The 7,695-nt window shown below is 44.7% G+C and overlaps 1 non-coding gene across 1 annotated transcript; it reads right to left on the reverse strand.

Moving 5' to 3' along the window:
- Nucleotides 1-5,847: 5,847 nt before the first annotated feature.
- Nucleotides 5,848-5,952, reverse strand: LOC140896006 (U6 spliceosomal RNA). Its single transcript, XR_012154420.1, has one exon. It is a non-coding gene; the product is annotated as a U6 spliceosomal RNA (small nuclear RNA).
- Nucleotides 5,953-7,695: the final 1,743 nt, after the last annotated feature.

Here is a 7,695-nt window from a genome sequence, read left to right on the forward strand (position 1 = left end):
AGAAGATACTAACCATATTGGGGCCACCACTAACAGCTACTGGAGAGTAGAAACATCAGGACTCAGAATTCCTCCTCTCTCGCATGCGCACTTCAGAAAAAGGAGAGAAATCTCTCTGGAGTAGAGGTGCTAGCCTGCTCTGTTGAAGCTGATGGGGTTTGTCACTGATGTAAATGGGGGCAGGATCAAGCCCATGTAAGTCACAAACTGATATTGAAAAATCTCACTTTTAGACACTTCAGAAAGAATAGCCAGACTGTCATCAGTGGTAGGGTCTAAGGAATCTCTCCATTAGTTGAGTGGATATTTTTTCGATGATTTCCATTTGGCTAGGATACTATCACTACCCAAAAGAAGAGCAAATTTGCAATACCAAACTATAGATCTAAGTGACTGCTAGGGGAAAAACTATCTCAAATGGCAAAAAGACTACCTATGTCACTGATATCAACATCCATGTGAAAAAACTACCTCTCACCTTGACAGAGCACCTTGCCCAGTTACCTCTGCTGATGGTAGAATAATGGGATGTCAGGGGTAAGGGCTTGTGAGTAGCTTCTAACAAAAAAGTCTTGTAGCGAAGTGTCAGATGTAGAAACGGTGGAGACCCATTTGGAAGCCTACAGAAGGTTGCATTGGAGGATCAGTGGGTCTCAGCTGCAGTGCATCCCTAGCAGTGATGAGAAGGATCAGCTTGTGGCATTATTGCTACTTGAGATATGTCAGGGAAGCCCTGGCACAATCTGAAAGGAGGAACCTTTGTGAAAGTGGAGTGTATTTGCTTGTACAGGTAGAAATGGGAAGTTAATCATGTTACTTGTATTCTGGTAATGTCTAGAGAGGCTCCAACCAAAATTAGGGCCCCATTGGGCTGGGCACTGTTCTGGCACATAGTAAGAGCCAGTCCCTGCCTTAAAGAGCTTACAGTCTAAATAGCCAGGATGGACAAAGGAAAGATTGCCAAGAGATGGGGGACTAAGGCACAGAGATATGAAATGACTTACCAACAGGGTGCTTGTAGTAAAGCCTAGTATTAACCCAGACACCCTGTGTTCTCAGTCCAGGGAATGACCCGTAACCCCACCTTTTTCCAAAACACCTATAAAACCTTCCACTGTCACCACTCAGCTCAAGATGTCTTACAGGTTAAATCCTATGGATATGTGTAAACAACACTTACCAAAGATACTGAAATGTAAATCTCTTTAGCTCAGAACCTGAACTCCATGCACCCATAAACAATTGTTATTTGAGCTGGACACAGATTTGCGGGGGGGAGGGAGTTGGTGGGTGAGATTCTGTGGCCTGCGTTGTGCAGGAGGTCAGACTAGAAGATCATAATCGTCCCTTCTGACCTTAAAGTCTACTACTCTATGACTCTATCAAATATTCAGAGGCCCTTTATTAGCAGTGGGATAATAATACTCCCTCTTGGCAAGTGAGTTTTGAGAGCTTTTGATCAAAAGTGATATGTAAGTGAAAAGGATTATTATTACAAACTCTTTTTTTGCCACAAAACCTGGAAATTATCCAGCTAAAAAAATGCCCTCTTGTTTTTTCCTAGAAGAGAACTGGAGATTGAGGTCCAGATATGACAATGATGAATGCATGTGTAACCGCCTGGCCAGACAGATAAGACAAAGACAGGATACACAGACAATACGGAGTTTAAATTTTTAAAGAACATGGATGACATGCCAGTCTTTGTAACACAATACAGCATTTATGAGTGCTGATTCTGTGCAGTGCTTGGGTAAGGTACTGTTAAAATTGTTAGGAAAGAAAAAAGCCAAATTTCTCGAACCCCAGCAGGTTGAATGTGTCACTGTAGGGGGTAGATGCAGACACACTCAGAGCCCCAGCTGTCTTCTTTTAATATGTGCCAACAAGGATTTTTAATCTTTAGCTAGTTCAGTTGATCTTTAATACATAAGCCAATGGAGGAGAATTAGATATGCTGGTGTCCCCACCTCCCCATTCCCATTTAGCTAGCACTAGGGTTGCCAACTTTCTAATCACACAAAACCAAACACCCTTGCCTCTTCTCCAAGGCCGCGCGCCTTCCCTGAGGCCCCGCCCCTGCTCACTCCATCCTCACTTCCTCTGTTGCTCTCTCTCCCCCACCCTCACTCACTCGCTCATTTTCACCAAGCTGGGCCAGGGGGCTGGGGTGTGGGAGGGAAGTGAGGGCTCCGGCTGGGGGTGCAGGCTCTGGGATGTGGCCAGAAATGAGGGGTTCAGGGTGTGGGAGGGGACACCAGGCTGGGACAGGGGTTTGAGGTGCAGGGGAGTGAGGGCTCTGGCTGGGGGTGCGAGCTCTGGAGTGGGGCCAAGGATGAGGAATTTGGGGTTCAGGAGGGGGTTCCAAGCTGGGGCAGTGGGTTGGGGTGCGGGAGAGGGGTTCGGAGTGTGGACTCTGGGTGGCACTTACTTCAGGTGGCTCCCCAGATGCAGTGGCATCTCCCCCCTCCAGCCCCTAGGCAAAGACGCAGCCAATGGGATCTGCGAAGCCAACACTCGGGGTGGGGGCAGACCAGAGCCACCAGGGCCCCTTTTCGACTGGGTGTCCAGCTGAAAACTCGACACCTGGCTACCCTAGCTAGCACTTGCATTCTTTCTGGATGGGAATGAGTCTTGGTGACCACCCTAATTTCAAAGGCCAGAGAAGCCACCTCAATATCAGCTCGCTTAACAGACTATCCTGGAATATTTTGTCTGTGTATCAAGTCGTGCTGTATGGGATGAACTCAGTACCTTTGAAGTCAATGGTAAATCTCCTGTTGACTTTAAAGGGAACTGGCTTGCACTATAATTCATTACAATTATACCTGTTTAATATCAATTTACATTAAATAAATTGACAACTGGTATTTAGTAAATTAAGGGGCCTACCTTATTTCCATTGAAATCAATAGCAAAACTCCCAAGCAGCAGGCTTTAAGTGATTTTTTGGTGTACACCATTTGAAAATCAGTGATGCCCTTCAACGCACGTCAGTTAGTGTACACACTACTCAGGGCCAGGTGGTGCAAATGTCGTTTCAATTTTTAATTACTAACATTCTATAATTACATTTTTAGTCCAATTGCGTGGTTGGCAGGTGAAATAATGAGATTGGGAGGCTGGAAGGAATATTTCACATTATATGATTAAAGAACTGGGAGGAGGCACTCCTCTTCCTTGATGGAGTACTTGTGGCACCTTAGAGACTAACCAATTTATTTGAGCATAAGCTTTCGTGAGCTACAGCTCACTTCATCGGATGCTGTAGCTCACGAAAGCTTATGCTCAAATAAATTGGTTAGTCTCTAAGGTGCCACAAGTACTCCTTTTCTTTTTGCGAATACAGACTAACACGGCTGTTACTCTGAAACTCTTCCTTGATGGATTCACTGTCAGCTGACCGAGCAACTGAACCTCACCTGTCTGTCTTGGAACAGCTCTGCCGAACTGTCCACCTGACTTTCTGAAATGCCAGGTAAAAAGGATCTTCCAAAACCTTTAAACACTGTTCTAGGTGTTGTCAGCCAATCGCTGGTCATCTCTCTAGAACCAGGAATAATATCCTTCTGATGGTGAGGAGTCTAACGAGCATATTAAAAAGCCAAGTATTTTGCCAATGCACACAGATATTCTGTTGTTCCCTCCATTCAGTGGACTAGGCTGTAGATGTTTGGCCCAGCGTAGAGGTGATGTAAACTGTGTTAGACCAGCTGTGTTAAACTGTGTTGAACTGTGTTTAAACTGTGTTAGACCAGCTTAACTACGTGTAAGGGAGTCCAAGTTAGGGCAAGGAGCTCAGATTTGTGCCTATTTATGCAGCATCTTGAATTTAGCTCATTGTGTTTGACCATAGTGGCAAATAGCAGGAAGGGGTATTAGGTATGAGTACTGAGGCAAATTTAGATTTGGGTCTAAAGGGGGGGGGCCTAAGATGATGTAACTTACACCGTTTCCCAGACCCCTCTGCATGTGAGTGTCATCAATATACGTACACACTCGTAGACTCACTTAGACTCCCCGTCATTCACACCCACTTCCTAAGATGGAACTTCCATCCCCACCCCCCAGGTGACCTCTGCATTTTCCCGGTTGTCAGGTCTGCCATGAATCCTTTGCACCATTCTATCAGCTACCTGGAAATCCTCCCAGCAGAAGGAGATCCTTGTGTGGCACAGAGCCAGGGTTGTGGTTTTATACCACCCACACACTCCCTTGATGCAGGAGGCACAACTGGAGATATTGCCTCCATGGAGCCATGGGCAACTGGGCATAAGTCAGAAAAGCCTTTGAGTGGCTCTGATTTATTCTGTTGGCCAAACTTGCCCTGTGCTGGGTCCAAGCTCATGGATACACAAACCAGGAGGTGCCATAATACTACCTTTGCCTCACCCCTCCGCTGCTGTACCTAGTACTGCTTGACCAGAGGCAGGAATGAGGCCAGTGAGCCTAACCGGGTGTAACTGATGCAGGAGGTGCTGAGGTAAGAGGAAGACAGCATCAGTTACACCACTTTGGGCTCTTTTCTGATTTGGGCCCATTAGGTGGAGAGAGTGATTGTAAAGCGTGTGACTGAGGGGGCCTTGTGCCAAATAACAGCTAGTGGAAAAGAGATCTTTCTACACAGAAGTCCTTGTTGTAAGAGGAAAGGAGCTAGTGAGGAGGGGTGAGGCAATGCACCACCAGGCATTCACATTTTTGGATTAAACCCAGTATCGTGGTCACTGTGCAGTGCAAAGATAATTTGGGAGATACCCGGCCTTAGTAATATCTACAGTACTTCTGCTTCTTTCTCTTCTCTTTTCTTTTCATCCACATGAAGAATCTCTTCACAAGAAGAATCTGATATTTTTCAGGAACAATATGCAGCTCTCTGTCCAGATTTTCTGTCATTCGGAGAGAATTTGTCAGTCCATTGTGACAGCAGCTGTACTGATGCATGCCAGGAAACCAATAATGGCACGTCAGAGGGAAAGAAAGAGAAGGAGACTGACTGTCAAGCGTGCATCCTCATTTTTCAGCTATGGGGATTATGCTTTGGATCTTCAAAATCCCATCATTCACAATGAAGCAGCAAGGCATCTGTGCACGGCACAAAGATTAATATTTTTATCTATGGATGAAGTTTTGTGACCATGTAGTACTTATGAGCATTCACTTCATGAGGCTATGGATAGTAATTGACAGTAAGTGCCAGCAACAGGGCTGTTCAATTGTCATTAAACAGGAAAACTTTCAATGCCAATTTGTGTCCAAGAGACACAACTTTACTGAATTCCATTTATCTGCCTTTCCAAAGCATCTACTATTGTAGAATCTAAGCACCAGTAATATTAGATGGGCATGAATTGGTGCATGGAAAAAGACTCCACTCTGTATGCTTTTGAGATGGGGAGAGGGGCAAAGGATCTGAACACAGAACTGGGATTCAGCAATTCTTGAATTCTCATCTCAGTGCTGATGTTAACTCCCTTAGTGGCCTTGGCTTTATCTGACTTTACCTTGCTGTCTTGGTTCCCCCAGGTATAGAATGGAAATAATTCCACTCCTCCTATCTCATAAAGATGGTATGAGGATTCGCTACATGATTCATAGATTATAAAGCCAGAAGGCACCACTGGGATCATCTAGTCTGACCTTCTGAATAACACAGACTCTAGAGCTTCCCTGAAATAATTCCTGGTTGAGCTACTTCATATCATAGAATCATAGAATATCAGGGTTGGAAGGGACCTCAGGAGGTCATCTAGTCCAACCCCCTGCTCAAAGCAGGACCAATGCCCAACTATCTCTTAGAAAAACAGCCAATCTTGATTTTAAAATTACCAGTGGTGGAGAATCCACACCAAAAATATGGAATGTTTCACAAATTTGCATGTCATCTTTGCATAGGGGCCACACTAATCATTTCTGTGTCTTTCCAGATTTAGTACATTATCTTGGCCTAAGATTTACACAACATTTATGTCCAGCCTAAGTCCTTGAAATAGGGCTTCAGTGGTGCACAAGTCTTGTACTGGCCAGGGGTACATTTTATCTGCTCTTTCTATGAGACTGCCAGTTGTGTTACACTGTGTGGTGGCTTCACTCTTCATTAAACAGGAAACTATCAAATTTATTTGCATTATGACAGGATTTGAACCTGCAGATTCCATCTGTAGGAGTGAAAACTAGTGAAGTAACCCACTGCATCACTATGCCTCTTGCAATGAATATTTTTATTCTCAAGCTTGTTTTATTTTTATGAGTCCTCCTAATTACAGCAAATTAAAAGAAAAAACAGCAAGCAGCAATTAGTAGGAACATAAGTTAGTAATATTCATGACGTAAGCTACAGTGACAGCATGAGGACCTGTTCCAAAAATTGAGACTAAAATTTTAATAGAGATAAACTTATAGCAAGGCAGGGGAAGGTCATTCCATTTCACAGAGGATTTTGAAATTTGGTTCCATTCTGATTAAGAATGAAACCCAACTATTTCAAAATTCTCCACAGAAAGTTATGGCGTGCCAGCTCCCAGACAGTCCGCCCGGCAGGCTGCCCCAGAGCCACAGATACTGGTAGATTTGGGGTCCCTGGCCCTGGGGCAGTCCACGTGGCTGGCTGATCCAGAGCTGCAAACCCTGGAATCTGGGCTCTCCAGGAGCTCTCCAGGCAGGCTGCCAAGGAGCCAGGCAGGTGAGCTGCCAGGAAACCAAGCAGGTTTCTGATGGAGACCTGCCTGGATCCTGTTAGAACGCCAGCAAAAATCAAGCTCTCTCTGCGATGTTGCAATTTTGCCAAATCTGCAAATTTCAACAAAATGTTTCATCAGAAGTTTCCCATCAGCTCTAAATAGACTCACACAAGGGCCGAAAAACCAAGTGAGAGCATGTGATTTGGAAGACAGTTCTTGTTCTATGATGCAGCACTGGCAACTTCATGTGTTGGCTTAATGTTCAGGGTGCATATTCTGAACATGTCAGCACACAGCTTTCGTCTATACGTGTTTAAAGCCCTGCTCTGGTATAAAATGACCCACTGTGCATGTGCAAACACACAGCTGGGATTTTGCATTTCATAAACCGGAAGCAGTTTACCCATAATATATTTCAGAGTAACAGCCGTGTTAGTCTGTATTCGCAAAAAGAAAAGGAGTACTTGTGGCACCTTAGAGACTAACCAATTTATTTGAGCATGAGCTTTCGTGATCTACAGCTCACTTCATCAGATGTATGCCGTGGAAACTGCAGCAGACTTTATATATACACAGAGAATATGAAAAAATACCTCCTCCCACCCCACTGTCCAGCTGGTAATAGCTTATCTAAAGTGATCATCAGGTGGGCCATTTCCAGCACAAATCCAGGTTTTCTCACCCTCCACCCCCCCCACACAAATTCACTCTCCTGCTGGTGATAGCCCATCCAAAGTGACAACTCTTTACACAATGTGCATGATAATAAAGTTGGGCCATTTCCTGCACAAATCCAGGTTCTCTCAACCCCCTCCCAAAAACCATACACACAAACTCACTATCCTGCTGGTAATAGCTCATCCAAAGTGACCATTCTCCCTACAATGTGCATAATTAAGGTGGGCCATTTCCAGCACAAATCCAGGTTTTCTCACATCCCCCCCACCCCCATACACACACAAACTCACTCTCCTGCTGGTAATAGCTCATCCAAACTGACCACTCTCCAAGTTTAAAT

The sequence above is a fragment of the Lepidochelys kempii genome, chromosome 11 (assembly GCF_965140285.1).
Source record: "Lepidochelys kempii isolate rLepKem1 chromosome 11, rLepKem1.hap1, whole genome shotgun sequence".
NCBI lineage: Eukaryota > Metazoa > Chordata > Testudines > Cheloniidae > Lepidochelys > Lepidochelys kempii.